The 17,281-nt window shown below is 36.2% G+C and overlaps 1 protein-coding gene across 3 annotated transcripts in view; it reads left to right on the top strand.

Annotated features, from left to right (window-relative positions):
* TENM2 (teneurin transmembrane protein 2) overlaps positions 1-17,281 on the top strand; it is a 1,518,527-nt gene that overhangs the window by 424,326 nt on the left and 1,076,920 nt on the right. For 2 of the 3 annotated variants that reach the window (XM_085591001.1, XM_085591003.1), the window contains one exon: positions 5,740-5,869. The gene's annotated coding sequence lies outside the window, so the exon portion shown is untranslated. Of the gene's footprint in view, positions 1-5,617; positions 5,870-17,281 lie in introns of those variants that run through there. The other variant, XM_085591002.1, reaches the window with a different exon arrangement.

Raw genomic sequence — 17,281 nt, 5'->3', positions numbered from 1 at the left:
GTGGTAAAGTTCTGCAGGGGCTTGGTTATGCTGAAGCCAGTTGGGGTGATTTCAAACACCTGCATATATTTCAGGAAAAAAAAAATATTCCTTAGAGTTTGATCTTATTAAGTCAGAAACAGTTTCATTAAGAAAAGGGAAGATGTCTATTCTTCTTTGAGATCCATAGAATCCGAAGAACAGTTTAAACTACTCTTTAATTATCTTTATTATGATGGTTTCATCCAGTCCCTGTTTCATGTGTGACTGTGGTGGAGTGCAGCAAAGAGAAATCTCAACATCTTGTCACTACTTTGCTAACTTCTCTGTCTTAGCAATTTCTCCTATGAAAAGGCATTGTCAGGATGGGTGGTACCTGTCTGGCTTCTGTAGCTCCAGGTTACTGTCCTGTGATGCTGGTAATATTTTAAGATCTAACTGCATTTAGTTTAGAAAGCTTTAAAAAATTTGTTAGTACAGGCCAACTTGGAGTTCAACCTTTTAATCAGTAATAAATATTGTTTTAACCCTGCTTTCTAAAAATTCACAGAGTGTCATTCACTAATTCATTTATGTATGCCCTATTAAAATCATGTCTCATATATGAATTCTCTTTGTTATCCAGGTAGCCTTGCTCATATGTGTTTTCTTCAGCTCTGCCGATGCTCTCTTAATATATAATCAAGAAGTCTTGTTACACTACATATCTCACAATGGCTTTGCATAGATATGATTGTAGTATATTCTGTTAAGAAAAAAAGACAATGGTAAATAGTCTTGGTGTGTCTTCGTACCATTTATGCTATGCTAAGATAGCATTGGTGGCAGTCTTTTTAAGCAATACATATTTAGGTTATCATAAATATAAAAGATTTGTATAAATGATCCCCATCCCTTTACTTGATACAGTTCAGGCAAGAAATAAACTTAACAATCACACTTGAAATTGTATGAGCAAAGAAATAAATTAATAGATGCTCTCAGGGTTCATATTATTTATATCTCGGCATTAGATGGACAGTAATTCCTGCCATGTGTAGCAACATGGTCTATTTGTAAAATAGAGAAGTAGTTATTCATTAACATGGACAGATATGTTGTTTTTTTTTTCCCTGATAACTTGAAAAGAAAATAAAAAGCTCAAAATTGAATAGTATTTATTGCTTGTATGAGTTTGACCTGGATCACAAGACAAATGGTTTTCCTGTTCTCTGGTACAGATGTGCAACCTTGTGAATGTCAATAATCTTATCAATTCCAATGCAAATATCCTTTTGATCGTCTCCTCTTACTGGCTGGGTGAAATCTGTGGCCTTCAATCCTGGGTGTTCACATGGTTCTAATTTAGGGAGCAGTGCACAGAAACGTGGTCCCCAGCCTTCACGAGCATGGCCGGGTATTTACAGGTGCCTCCAACCCCAGCAGCTTTCAGAGCAGCAGCCCTGCCCGGGGCAAAGGCAGCACAAATCTCCTGCTCATTCTGCCCTTCTCTGCTGTGCTGCTGCACAAGAGCATCGCTGGGATTTCAGGGGATATTTGAAAAAGAAATGGAGAGGCTGGAGACACTCTCTGGGAGGGAAGAAGGGATGAGGTAGAAAATAAAGAGGCCCAGGCATAATACTCTAATTAGCCTTGTCCTGCTTCTACCAAGCTGTTCTTACATCTGAGCCATCTGCTGAGCAATTTGAGTCACCTCCTTGTTACTGGACAGATTTGAGGGAAAAAAGATCACATTTCTTACAAATTTTCATGCCCATTGGCTTGACTCATTTGCAACTTATCCTTTCAGAGTGCTGCTGAAGCTCACCAGCCAAGTCAGTTTAAGCTGGATTTTAACAATGACTATTGATTTTTATTTGACTCTTTGCATTATTAGCGTTGTTGTGTTCTAAATGGTCTTCTGTGTAGATCAATTTTGAATTTATATAATAAAAATTTCTGAACAGCCATGTTTGTCCTTCAACATTTCTCATACTGAAAACCACAGGCCTACAACTTCTTTTTTGATCTCGAGCTTTGCTTTGATCAAAATTAGTTTCTGGATTTTAAAATATCTGGAGTTCATGAGTCCATGGTGCCACTCAATAAATGGCTGGAGAAGTTAAACACTTGCAGTATTAAAAGTGAACTTTTTTAGATGGAATTTGTGATACTTAGGCTTGTAAAAATAATTTAATCTTTGGTGGCTCCATCATGGAGATAAGAAGTGTCCATTTCTGTTTTCCACAAATGGTTAAAACTAAAGTGCCGAAATACAGGACTGAGATACTGCAACACCATGGGGGTATCCATCATTTATATATTTAATATCTGGACCCAGAATATCTTCAGTGCTGTTGATAGCAGCTCTTAATCCTTTCAGTAGATCTGGAGTTTCTTTTCTGCTCTGGTCCTTGGGGAAGCACAGTGCCCTTCTTTCAGATTGCAGTGACTTCAAATCATTGAAATTTTGGGACCTAGAGGTCTGATTTTTAATTTAAAGATAAGGGATTTCTCTCCTTTTTCAAAATCCATATTGACTATCTAACGTTGAATATGGACCACAGACTGTCAGACTTCCCAAGTGAATGTATTGTAAACAGAAAATATATTTTTTCACTCTGTCAGCTTCCCTTTTTCTCTCCCATTATATCTTAATAAATTTTCAGTGTGTTGTGAAAGTTTCAAAAGAGGGTGGGGCTCCTACTCCTGCAAAAGTCTGGTAGGTAAAGGAATTGGCATAATAATTATGCTCCACTCCCTTATTTTTTCTGTTTTTGTTGCCCTTTTTCCCTTTTAATTTTTTTTTTAATTTTAAATGTGGGAATTTCTGGATTCCATGCCTTTGGCACACATAAGTTTACTGTGCAAGCTGGTGACCCAGAAGTGTTGCTACAGCTGTAAATTCTTGCTGCAGATAAACTGCTGGCCTTTTCTTTTATCAACAATGAACAAAAGCAAGAACAGCCAAAAAAAAAAAAAAAAAAAAAAAAGGAAAAGAAAATCAGAAAAGGTAAGAGTGTGTGTGAAATACTTTGCGTATATAAATTTTGCAGAGGAAATGACCAAACCTTCAGTTTATCTCAGGAGTTCAGTTATTTTCCACTCTTTTAATAAAAAAATAACTCTAAGCCCAAGGAAGGTGAATATGTTTATCTGATTTGACTACTTTTTTGTACACCCTTGTTTATGTTATTGCCAGGTACTGACATCCTTGAATTTCTCTTGTATTCTGTGGATCTATTCTCTGTGTGTCATAAAAGGCACACAAGCAGACACTTCCCCCTGTATTCTTCCTCATAAATACTTGAATTTGTTAACACTGGTAATATTCACAAATGCTAATAATGTTGAGCTTCCTCCACCCCTGCAGCTACTGCTTACACCTGATTTTATTTAAATGAAACTATTGCATTCACAGAAAGGAGATTTTACATTTCTGAGTAGGCTGTTATGTTGTATTTTTCTACTCAGACTCTGAAGATCTTGTATGTCTGAGCTTTCCTTGTGGTAATCGTGGATATACTGCTGTATATTGTGTCCATAATGGGCTGTGGGTTTGACTGATGTTGCTATAAAATGGAGACCAGAGAATATTTTTGTGACATCCATTTCTTAAGGATGCATTCCCCTGTCTTGAGGTGGAAAGGAGAATGATGCAGGATGTATTTTTGGTACTTAAGGCTGTGTGAAGCACCAATGCAAGTAAGAGTCCAGAGAGGTACTAGACAAATCTTTGACAATTAGCATATCTTCATTAAAATCACTATGCTGCATGTGCTTGTAGAAGGTCTGGAAATTTTCCATTTTCTATAATTTTCAATATTCTGTGATTTTGCAATGGTATGCCTTGGCTTCAGCAAGTATTCAGAAAAAAGAACAAATATTTTAATCTCTTTTCCAAATCTGAAGTTGCATGGACAATGACAGACAAGAATAAATTCTGGTACTGTTCACTCAAATATGCATGATCAAAGTTTACATATAATTTGTGGCATTATCAGAAGTTGTCACATATTAGAGTATAAATTAATTCAGAAATCAAAAAGCTTGGTGCCCAGGTCATTTAAATGGACTTGTGTAAATGGTGCTGTACTTCATAAATCCCTATATAAAGAAAATAAAGGAGTGTAAGCCAGACATGTGCATGACCAAGCTGGTTTCCAATTGCAAAATATTTTTTTCAGAAGCTGAGCTGAACATCTTTGATATTTTTTAAAATAAGATACTTGGGGTTTTCTCTAATATTTTCTGTTTAATATAAATTAATCAAGGGGGTGGGATTCATTACTTTGAGGTTAGTCCATGCTTATTATAAATGTATCAGCAGCCTCAGGGAAAGCAACCAATCCATAGCAATTGAGTGTCTAGAGGCAGCAAGATGGGGAGATGATGTAATTAGTACTGCATAATGAGTCACATGATGGAAAAAAAATCCTTACATGACACTGTTTTGCCTGAGAGGCCAATGTGGTTGTATATGCTTATTGTATTTTTCCATTTTTTTATTTATTTCATGGTTATGTATCAGATCAGTTGAATGAATTAATCTAATTATTGATATATGGTATAATCACCACTCCAGGCCCTCTTTGAGTGGGCTTTTTGGGCTAATTGATAGACTAGTTTGGACTTTACTAGAAAGTCATACTTGGTTTTGTTTGTTTATTTTTGGTCTTTGGATTGAAATTTATTGCATGGGACTTTTTAATAGCCTAGCATTTATTGCTATGGTTTCCCCGGAGACTAAGCTAACAACTTCATAGTTTGCAAGGTCAAGGTAGATTTTGAGGGAGGAGAAAAATCCATGTAAAATTCCATGTATGGCTCATGTTCAAAAGAATTGACATTGTATCCACACATTGCACTGTGTAGCTTGGAATTCACCTGAATAAGATTTTTGACCATTCACTGAGTAGAATTCTATTGTACAGCAATAAAACCAATATTGTCAACAGTGATTTGGGCAATATGAAGCAGCTATAAAATGTGACAGGGAGTTGATATTTTTCAGAGAAGTGTATTGTAGGTTAGACAGGTGGAGGGGAGTCCTGGGCCATTTGAGAGAAACCTTGTGCCTGCTTTCTTTCTGGAGTAGCTTCAGTGTGTTTATAGCATCTGGTTTTGATAAATGGTGTGGAGATGTAATCCTGCTACTCCATAACACACAATATAAGAGACTGAGTTATCTCCAGGCTTAGTTCCTTCCTGTGGGTAGGGTCTCATGGGTGGACACATGAGATTGTTGAATCCCCATATCCCTCCTTTAGACATTGCTAACACAGCCAGCAGTGCAGTTTCCAAAGCTCCATCTGCATTGCAGAAGCTTCATTGAAATAAATATTAGAAGATGATGTATGTTATAATATGTATTCCCTCAGATCATTGTGCCACAGAAAACCTTTTAAAACTGTGGCCTAAAAAGAGTATTTAACTTTCAAGAGCAGCCTGAAAAGTTAACACTAGATATTCCCAAAAAGACATTTCTGTATGGGTTTATAAATCTCAATATATTAGGAGTAAAATACAGGGCACCTATCACAGAACACCAAGCGTGCACTGTAATGAGTCTTGGGGATGCCACACATTTTAGCCACCAGATGAGATATTCATGCACACTACTATCAGCAAGTACCAAATGCTTCTTCTTGCAACATGCTTTCTGTGACCCAGACTTCCTGATTGCTCAAAAATAGAACTCAAATTGAAAATTTAGACAATAAATCTAATGACTTTGGTTTTTTTTTTTTAATTTTGGTGTTTCCTTGTCTTTTCATTTAGATGTAATCACTGCAATGGCAGACTGAGGGCAAATGAAATTAAACCAGTTGGGTGAATTAGCTCAGCAAGGAATGGTTCACAGGAGAGTCTTTATCTGCTCTTTCCACAGACTGTGTGTGCATAATTGCAGGTAAGGGCACTGGCTACATTTTCTTCAATAGAACAATTATAATAGGAATTATAATTAAAGGTCTGATATTATACTCATGACTAGATATTTGGATCAAAATTGTACATGTCTTAGCTTGAAGCATGTTCTAAAACTGTATTTGATTAAATTTGTATTTTATTGCATCCCTTCAGGGGTATGATTATGCAGCCAAAATTACTCAGTTAATTTTAAAATTATGCTTATAAAAACTGGCTATTTTTATTAAGTATTTCAGACTTTGAGTGCACTGGTTTTTATACTGAGGTATTGTTCAGAGGAAAGTTCATATATGCATATCTCTGCATATTACAGTACCATGCTTGTCAAATTTTCCCAGACTAATATATATGATGTACCATAGCATGAATTTGAGGTACCCAAGACCTTTAGAAAGGCCATGGCAGAATCAAGCACTTAATTAGTGTCTGTGACAACAGCAATCTCATGTAAATGTCTCAGTGCTGTGTGCCACAGCGAGAATGAAGACATTTATTACTCTGCCCATAATGCTGTGCCAGATTTTGTGATAGCTAATAAGAAAATCTTATTTGCCACTGCTGCAAATACTCTGGAGGGGGACTAATGCTTTTGCAAAATACCTTAACTCAGATCATCTCTAGCAGAGATTCTAGGACAGAATGTGAAAGTTACTCAGTGGCCCCTATAAAGATGCACTTTATATTAGTTTAATCTAGAACCCAGTGTGCAGATTTTGGAGAGTGTTTTGCTTAGAGAGGAGTGATACATATGAGGATTTAGCAGACAATATGGCCTTAAACCATTTTCTGCTACAGCATATTGGTGAGGCCTTTGAACTGAAAAAGAAAACATGATAGTAAATAGCAGGTGACATTTTCAGAGTGAGCCATCATCTTACATTTCCAACACACAAGGCTCTACTTCTGAATGTATAGCAGGCACATAGGTGGTTTTTGAAAACCCAAGAAATATTCTCTAATTTTTCTTGTGTATAAAATGTGTTTCTTCTGTATAGAAGTCTGACAGAATTTATAATAGATAACAGTGAATTATAAAATTTACAGAATTCATTGATAATATATTTAATGTGCAATATATTTGGTGTCAATATAGGAAAATAACTGTGCTGATTTAAAATCATAGTTGGACCAGCAATCCATGTCTTGACTTGACCTGGTATTAGATCAGCTAGAGAAAGATCTGTACCTTTGCATATTCTAATTATTTTTGTGAAACCTATTACTTCTGTTGAAGAACAGTTATATCCTCATGCTGCTATTGAAATATATGCTAAGGCAGAAGTTTCAGTGTGTATCTTGTTTTATCTTGTTTTTGTAGGTTTTCTGTGCATAGATTTAAAAAAGTCTTTATTTCATGTTTCTTTTAAGATATTTCACAGAACATGATGGATGAATTTGGTGGTGTACCAAAAAATTGGAATTTGTTGTAGTCAAAAGAACGTTAAAAATGAGAAAGAATAGGATTCCAACCTGAAAGTAGGGATTTGGTTCTGCACAATCCTGGTTCTCCCTAGGCCTGGTAAATTGAGTGTCTCATTTCTGTTAATTGTGTGTATGCTAGAGTGTGTAAGGAAGGTGGGAGCACTCCCAGAACACAGCTGCTGTTTTCTGAACCAAATCTTTGCAGTGCACCTGGGTTGTGAGGAGCTGTTTCCATTGGAGCACCTGTTTGCTGTTCTCCCGTATTCTCTTTGTGAATATCTAACAAGGGGAGAGAAGCTGGAGATTTTTTTCCTTCAGGGATCAGTGAGGACAAAACCAAAAAGAATTTTGCAGGATGAAAACAGTAAGGGCTGAGTATAAGTAGATGAGAAGGTTTCCCAACTCTTTTGTTCATCATCAGAAGTATTCTAAGTGATCTTTTGATATGAGATCCTTAAAATATATCAGAAATTCCTGCATTTTTTTTCTAAACCCGCATTCTACAGACCTAACTAGTATTTTATTTGGTACACTTTTCCTTGAAGGTTAGAGGGGCAGATAAAACACAGGTTCTTTCTAGTCAAGGGAGTCCTGTTTTATTATGGGGTTTTTGTTTTTAACTGTGAACAGTAATTGTAAGATTGATATAACAGTGTCTGTTGGCAAATAGTACTTTAACATTTTTTATCTTCTAAAGAAGGTCTGTCCAAATTTAGAAAGATGAAGAGACCTAACCGTGCATTAAAGCATTTCTGGTTGAACAGCATATGTGAAATTCCTAAAAAAACCCCATGGCATTATATAAAAACCAGCTTTAAAAATTGGGATGTTATCTTTATATGCATATACATATATATGTATATAACCTCTCATGCTTTCTCTGTACAAGTGGAATTACATTCATAGCACTATTATTGGATTACCCAGTTTGTAGATGTGTTTTTGTCTTTGCATTCTCAGTGCTAATAACAACATTACAGAGCTAAAATTTTATTAGTTCACAGTCTCACAAACATTATATTACCTCAATAAACAAGGGGGATTGGAAACTAGTACTAAAGAATGAGTAGTAAGAAAATAAGAATTTTGATGCCCTAGATTCTGGAGTTAATTATGCAAGCCAGCTCCTGTTGTTACAGATGGAAGGCTATAATGTCTGGATTCAGAGATGTGTAGGTGTCTAACTCCCATTGAATTCAGATGAGAATTAGGTTCCTAACTACCTTTCTGAGCCTGGGATAAAGTGATTTCAGCAGCATTCAGTGTCATTAGTGTGGAATTTCTGCCTGCTTCAATGCAATTATTTTGCATTTACTCTGTCTTAGTAACAATAAAACTCTGGCCGCAGAGTTAATTTGTTGACTATAAATGGTCTGTGATTTTACTCTTTTGAAAGAAAAATCTTGCAAAAGAAACCCTATTGAGAAAATATATTTGTATTTGAAGGAAAATACATTCTTCTCCAAGTTGCATCCCCATGCCTTGCTTGGATTGCTTGCAGCAATTTCAAGCATTACTGCAGAGTCTGACTTAGAATGCAGAGGGAGCAATGTGTCTATATATTAGTAAGGCCTTTCATTAAATCTTTACTTTTGAAAATAATTGGTTCTTTTAATCTATAATGGAACATGGACTTACAGGCTGTCTGTGATTAAAATTAAACCTTATTTGTCTTTTAATATGGTGCTATGTTCATCTGTAATTGAGTGGGGATCGATGCCAGCCGTGTGATGGGCAGTAAGCTTATCCAACGTGACGGAGATAGATTTCAGGGAAGACAGACTTTGCTGTTTCTATGTACAAGTGGGATGAGTAGACCATATCAGCAACATTTAATTATTCTGTAGGTAATTATTCATTTGAGGGACACAACTTTCAGAGCAGTATTGGAATAGAAGGAAGGCCGATACAATTACCATTTGGCTAAGTACACTGTTTGCACTGGTAGCTGGGAAGTCATAATGAGCTTTTCATTACATTTGAATAAAGGAATGTTTTATGTAATAATAAAGGCTTTAGTATAACAATACTGATTTAGAGAAAAGAAAAACAAAGAAATAAACCAAATGATAGATAAGTATCATGGATTCACTGGGTTTTTTTCTCTTTTTTTTTCTCTTTTTGTTAAGATTATTTGCTCTTGTAGAATCATATAGCAATTTGGTTTAAGAAGGACCGATGGAGGTTACAAGGATTTTGTTCTCTTCAGATTAGGATGTTTGGGGATTGTCCAGGAGAGTCACACAGAATCACAGTCTTGAAAAACTTCAGTGATGGAGATTCTGTGCTCTCTTTGGGCATATTTGACCACCCTCATGGTAAAACCAAATAATTTTGTCTTAATACATAATCAGGATTTCCATGTAACAAAATGGGTTTTTTTGCCTCTCAGTCTGCATCTCTCAGAGTGCAGGAAGATGCAGAGAGAGTAATGTGTCTCCTTAGTGCCCTCTCCTTAATGCTGAAAAACCTCTTGATGCCTTTCATGTGTTCCATATTCCTTATCCCCTCCCATCCTGGTGCTCTCCACTGGACTCATCCCAGTGTGTCAGTGCCTTTTATTGGTAAGGCCTTTGCTAAACCTCAGTGTTTTCCTATCAAGCCATGTCTGCAGGGTGTCCCAATCCCTTGGGACAGCAGCCCTGTCCCCCACATATCGACTGATGCCCCTCAATTTGTTGGCATCCACAATTTGGGAGTGCACTTTGTCCTCTCATGTCCTGCATTAACGAAGGCAATTCCCAGTGTTCGTCCCCATAGCACTGTGTGGATTGTCTGTGTGACTCTCAGGCACTGTGCATCCTGATCAATTCTCTGCCTGCCTTGTTGTCCAAATCTCCAGCTGTCACTCACCTACTGGGAGACAAGACAGCTCTGGGGGACTGTGCCAAAAACCTTCCCAGGGTATCCTCCAGCACCCTCAGCACATCTCACAGCATCCCACGGATCTCTGCATGTCCAAGTAGGCTGAGCAATCTATATATTTCTTTTCCTCTGCTGTGGGTATTGCTTCACTTCCACAAGAAAAAGTGGAAGGATGTACTGCCTTCAAAGCTGAAAGGAAATTAATCAATCCTCCCAAATGTTATGCAGACTTTCATAATGAATATGCTTCCATCCTTGAACAGTCTTACTTTTAAATGTGTTTTTCTATGTGAACTATTGTTCAGGAAAACTAGATTTATTTCACTGCATTTTCTGTCTCTTGCACCATAAGCAATTGTTAGCTCTATACTGCCTGCTAAGCTATAAATATTAATTTGCTATCAGTGATACTAGAGGAGATTCTTAGTTTTATTAGGAATGGCTGTGAACTGTAAGGGCTATGACCAGAGCAGGTATTATTTAACTGTTTGAATTTTCATCACTTTGTTTTTAGAGAGCAAATAATGGTGATTCTCTGTCCCTTTATTATGTTTTTTTTTTTTTTTTTGTGAGGATGTTTAAATAGTGATATTACAATGGATGAGCTGTTAAACCAAATGACTTTTTGTCTTGGCTTGGACAGATTATGTTTGTTCAAAGTTCCCCTTTTCTGTTAATTTATTTCTGAGAATCTTTCAGCTACAGTCTACCAAATACATCTCTCTTTGTCTATCCAACTGCAATATCCACTGAAATTACATTTATCATTTCCATTGTTAGTGCAATGTGGCATTTGATCTTCATAATTTTTTAATCTGCATTAGAGATGATCATAAAAAAATTTGTTCAAATTAAGAAACAAAAGTCACTAGGACTTTTCCTAATTTTAATTTTTTGGGGTAGCGCAAATAGTGAGTATAAGTAATTGTTGTGGTTTAATCCCAGCCAGCGAATCAGGCACACAGAGCTGTCCCCTCAGTGGGATGGGAGAGAGAATCAGAAGAATAGAAGTGTACATACTCATGGCTTGAGATAAAGGAAATTTAGCAGGTAAAGCAAAAGCCATACGCAAGCAAAGCAAAATAAGGGATTAATTCCCCACTTGCCATGTGGCCAGGTGTTTGGCCATTCCCAGGAAAGCACAGCTCCATGACGTGCATCAGTTATTTGGAAGACAAACACCATCATTGAGAAGTCCCCCCATTCCTCTGCTTCCTTCTTATTCCCCCTAGTTTATAAACTGAGCCCATCCAGTGTGGGGTGTCCCTGTGGTCACCCAGGGTCAGCTGTCCCTGCTCTGTCCCCTCCCAGCTCCACGGGCACCCCAGGCTCACCCTCACTGCTGGGGTGGGGTGAGGAGCAGGAAAGGGCTTGGCTCTGTGTGAGCCCTGCTCAGCGTAGGGAAAACATCCCTGTGCCAGCAAACCCCTTCCAGCACAATCCAAACACAGCCCATACCAGCTGCTGGGGAGAAAATTAACTGTACCCCAGCCAAAAGCAGTAAAGTAACTTCCTATTATTGTCCAGAGTGTCATTAATATGAACTGTAGTTTATTTGATCTTGGTCTGATTGGATTTGTCACTCTAATCAATATAGTTGTCTGATCTAAAAAAAAAAAATAAGAAATTTCATTTTCTATTATGATATTATCAAAAGCTAATTCGTAACGCAATCAGATGCTGCAATGGGCTTCCTATGAAGACTTTTTTTAATAGCTGACATAAGTAGCTTAACTTACTTTACTGTGTTATTAAAAAAAAACAAACAAAAAAGTGACATAAACATTGTTTTTCCTTCACTCATTTCATGCAATTCTCCAGATCAATAACAAATACATACAAGGACATCCATATGCCTCACCTAGGGCAATGGATTTAGCAAAGCTTCTCACATTTAACCTTTAGTCCAATTAATTTATTGTTTATCCATTGGAAACCTTCTCTGAAATTTCTATGTGGTATTTTCACACATAGAACCTTAAACCAGCAACAGTACTATTAAAATACAGCTGTTCTAAAGTATGAATAAAATTCCAACTGTTCTAAAGTATGAATAAAGCATGATCAATGATTTAAAAAAAAAAAAAATCATTGATCATACTTTTAGATCTCATGACTCTCTGTGAGAATAAGAACAGTTCTCTTCATACCTGACCTAAGTTTGGCTATACACTGGGCAAGAGAGCTTTTCTAAAGAACTGAATCCAGAACATGTCATGTGCTTTTTTAAGGTTTGCACAGGGTGTAGATACACCTCAGAAGTTTGTGTTACCAGCTGCCATCAGAACTGGTTTTAACTTAAGTTTCTGCTGCAGCTGCTTAGCTGACAAACCCTAGTGCTTAGAGCAAGCAGAAAAATCCATATATAATGTCCTCCATATTTGTTCTCACTGCAGAGAGTGAGAACCTTTACAAGTAGAGTCATGAGATTCTAATCCAATTACAATCCAATCACATATTTTTCCCGTTAACTATATTTTTATGACATCTACACTCTGTTTTTGGTGAGTGTTAAATTTGAGTTTGAACTCCTTTGCATACTGTGAGTATAAAACATTTCCAATACCTGCTCTGGGTAGCTAGTGGCAAGTTCTTATTTTGTCCTAATTACAGCTAAACACCATCAATATAGCAGCTTATTTCAGTAAAAGCCTCAGTGCAACAGCAGTCTTTGCTTTAGTCTCTATTTTTGGAGTTGTTGGTTAGCAAAAGGAGCTGGCACTGGATTCAGGGAAGTTTCTGAAATAGCTTTTGAACTTTTGACACAAAGGGTATTGGCAGATCGTCTGCCAAAGATGTCACCCCTGATGTAGTGAAGCCTATTGAATACACAGATACGAGAGTTTCCTCCAAAAAAGTAATTTCCATTTTACAGTAATGATATGACACTAGGCAGTACATTCCAGAGCATTGTTTTACTTTTTCAGTGGTTCAACTCACACAACATTTGGCAGCTTCTTCCTTGCCATACTTGAGGCATGCAATAAAGACTTGCTCAGGAATGGAGTAATCTCTTAGTATTCATTCATTCATTCTAGTCATGCAATTTTACTTATTCATGCAGTTTCCATAACATCCAAGTGATAGATTGCACATAATTTACACAGATAAATTACACACAGCTGTGACTTCTAAAAACTTGTAGCTCAGGCCAGTACTTCTAAGTTGTAGCTTGAGAGTTTCAGAGATTCAAGTTCTAAATATTGTTTCCCATCTTGTTTTATCTTTTCTATAAAATGAGGGCAGTCTAACAGAAGATAATGGATGATAAAATAATAATTAATTTAGAAAAATTTTATGAATTTAAGAGCTTGTACTTTAACCAAGACAGGTTCTTCAAGAGCAGTGAGGAATGCCTGCTTTGCAAGACTTGCAAAAAACCATAGGGAATTGTTTATGAATTGTTAAACATAACCTATATTTTTTATTAAGACATTGAAACATTCCTAAATGGCACATCTGAAAGGGGTAAGGGAAGATGTCCACAAATTCTGTCATTTCAATGCACAAATTCTTTTGACAAGTGTATTCTAACTAGAGGTGAAATATTGTTCTTTTCTTGCATTCATGTAGCTTTTCTGAAAACCTCATAATTGGATTGCATTTATTTTGAAAAAAGATCTCTGAGATTGAGTGTCAGCTGCTCACATCAGCTAAGACTAATAGAAAAAATGAAAATTAAATTCCTAGAGGATAATGGGATAACATCAAAACCTTTATCTTCTTTAAACTAATAACTAGCAGAAATTGATCAATTAAAACTATTTAATTCTACCAAGTAAAAATTAATCTATCAAAGAAGAGAGAAAATAATAACTTGAACATTGTGGGTTTTTTTCCTTTAGGAATAAATATGTTGATCCCAAATAATCACTGTGTTCTTACAATGCATTTGTAGCTGCAAAAACAGGAATGATGCATGATTAATGCTGTCAATCTAATCTTTCTTTCAGAAATGTACTATGAGATTTTTAAGTGATTGTGAAATTTTTGGTACTCAACTTCAAGAGCTCTATTCACTCCTTTTAATAACTTAATTCACAAAAATTGAGCAATCTGTGTTTGCAAAAGAAACTTATATTCTACTAGAAATTTTAATCATGAATATGGACCATACAGATAGCCATTTCCCTGAGAAAATGCTCCAATATTTCCTACCAGAATTATAGTGACAGAACAAATTACCCAAAAAACATTCTAATGCTGTAGAAAGAGTTAAGGGTTTTAAAGTTGTCTAGATGTTTCATCAATATTTATTGCTTTTATCCTTCTAAGGTCTTATAAAAGTTTAATACTTTGAAATGAGAGCTTCTCCTCTCCAAAATACTACTACTACTACTACTACTACTACTACTAATTATTATTATTATTATTATTATTATTATTATTATTATTATATTGGAAATAATAACCCCAAGAGTTCAAACAACACCTTAGTTATTTGTCATGATTTTTGAATGAAGTATGGAATATTCTAAATTCCCAAACAGCTGTGGTGCCTTTGGCAGTGCTAATGGCTGTGTTATTTATTTAATAGCCAGGATCTAGAAGTGGAGAGTTTGGACTCATGTCCAGCATCATTGGTGGGTGGTTTTTTTTAATATCATCCTTTCACTTGGAGGTGAGGCAAGGTAACCCAGCTGTCCATCCACTATGGAAACTGGCTTTTACTGATTTGCCTTTTGGCTGCTATTTAACAGATATTGATATTAATATTAATTTAATTAGTATTTCTTTAAGGCAGAACTTCTTTCAAAATCGATAGAAAAGAATATTATTTTAAAGGGGCTTTTTTACAAAGCATTCTGCTGTAGGGATTTGTCCCAGAGAATTCAGAGCAGTGGTGTTGCTGAGTGGCCTCTCTCAGCTGTGCCATGTGGGCTGATGTTGGAGCCCTGGACACTGAGAATTTTAGAATATTTCCAAGTATTTCCACACTGGCAGGACCCGTGTTTGGCAGAGCCCTTCTCTCCACCAGACACGGATCAGAGCAGCCCTGAGCTCCTCCTCTCATGGCAATTCTCCATTTGTAGCTCTCTCAATGTCATTACTCCACCTCAGAGGCACTGGGGTAATATCCAAAGCTATACAGGGAGTGGTTACCAAATAACAGCAATGACTTCTTCTTGCATTTGTTTTTACAATTTGTATTTTTTTAGCAAGAAAGCAAAGAATAGAATGACACTGATTTCAGTGTCGTACTTTGGACAAGAATATGCTAGTGAGAGCCTACAGTAAAAGGCTAAAACTGCTTGGTCTCCAAGCAGTTATATTTTCTAAAAGACATAGTGATTGCATACTGAATCATGGTTTAATTTTTTGGTGATTTTTTTTTTTATTTTTTCCTAAAAATGCTCACATCGATATTATACTGTGAAAAAAATGACCAGCAAATGCACAAATGCACATAATTGAAGAAAGAAAATTTCAGGAACTCTCTTACAAATCAGATAATTAGTTCCAAAGTTTTCCATTATTTTTAAATGTCTTGTTTGTCCATAATCCAAATTAAAAATATTGTTTAATAATTTGATGTAAATGCAAATTGATATTATTTTTTAGGAAGTTAAATCCTATATAATTAATTATTTTCTAGATGTCACCAAGTGCATATCATGATATTTATTGACCACAGCAGCTGATTCCATTTCTTACAACAATAAATTATCCTCTCTTCAGCATGTTTAAAATAAAATAAAAAAAAATACAACCCTCAAAAGCAGTAGATGTCTTTATTGATACTTACCTGTTTATGCCTAACATCAGAGAGCTCAGATTTCATAAATCATAACTGTTAATAGTGTGAAAATGCAGCCTCATGATTTTCTTGAGACTATTATGGCAAAAATAAGAAAAAAAAAGAAGAAAAAGAAAAAAAGAAAATCACGAAACAAATTAAAACTTTTCCTTATTATTATCCAAAATGTAATACAATTTTGGTATGTATGTCTGTTTAGGTAAGGTCTATTTATTTAAGAAAATAATCACTGGAACATTTCAGCTACTGCACTGCATCCACCAAGGATAGGGGGTGTGTTTTAGAAAACTCATTAGTGAAACCATCTGTTCCTCTCTCCTTCTGAGCTCTGCAACTTTGTGTGACTTCTCCACTTCCAAAATGTCTGTTCTCATCACAAAGAGCCCCATCAGACTGAAGAAATCTTTCCACGAATCATAGCTGATGGATATTTCCACGGGGTTCATTCTTGCACAGAAAAGCCTTGTGAAATAGTTTAAAAGCTCATCAGTCTGTCTGAAACCTGTCAACTTAGCACTGGAGTCCATTTAAATTTCAGAAATACTTAGGGAGTTATTGACCCCTTATAAGTTGCCTGCCCATTCTATGACCCCATGAAAACACCATTGATGCTGCATTGTTAGGTGGATTTGGGCTTTGGGGTTTGGGCTGGGTTTTTTTGGTTGGTTGGTTTTTTGGGAGGTTGGGGTTTGGTTTTTTTGGGGTTTTAAAATTTATTTATTTGTTTATTTACTTTTATTTTAGGGGGTTGAGGGCTTTTTCTGTGGTTGTTCTGCCAGCTGTCTGTGACAGCTTCCTGGGGTAGAAGAGGTGGGTGAGTCCCTGTCTCATGGTCTGTATTCTTTGTGGAATCTAAGATCATGTAGATTAGTAAAAATTGATTTAGCAAAAGAGGGATGTTATTACTGTCTTGCTATGTTTCCTAAAAGCATTTAGGCAGCAGGAATGAGTGGTCAATATCTCTGTGTGATAGTTAAACCCAGAGAAGAGAAGCTTACTTGAGCATATTGCAACATGATGAGTAACTGACTGAGTAACCAAAGCCATTTGTCATTCTAGAAGTTAAAGCAGATTTGTTCTGAACATCTAGGGGAGAAAAAGAAAATTTTGGAGAAAAATAGTAATTCCTTGGTCTAAACCTCTAAAAAAGCCATGTGGCAATAAGAAATTTAACTCCTTATGCTGAAACTCAGTCTGACAAAGCACAGGAATTGTTCTTCTAGACACTCTTCTGTAAGACTGGTTCTCTTGCTTTCTACCAGAGGAGCACATTCTGGTGATACTGAAGGGTTGCTAAATGGATTTAATGGATTCCTTTAAATGTCTTAGGATAAACCTCATGCCCAG

This window comes from Lonchura striata, chromosome 13, assembly GCF_050655825.1.
Source record: "Lonchura striata isolate lonStrDom1 chromosome 13, ASM5065582v1, whole genome shotgun sequence".
NCBI lineage: Eukaryota > Metazoa > Chordata > Aves > Passeriformes > Estrildidae > Lonchura > Lonchura striata.
This window is presented reverse-complemented; position numbering and strand designations above follow the sequence as displayed.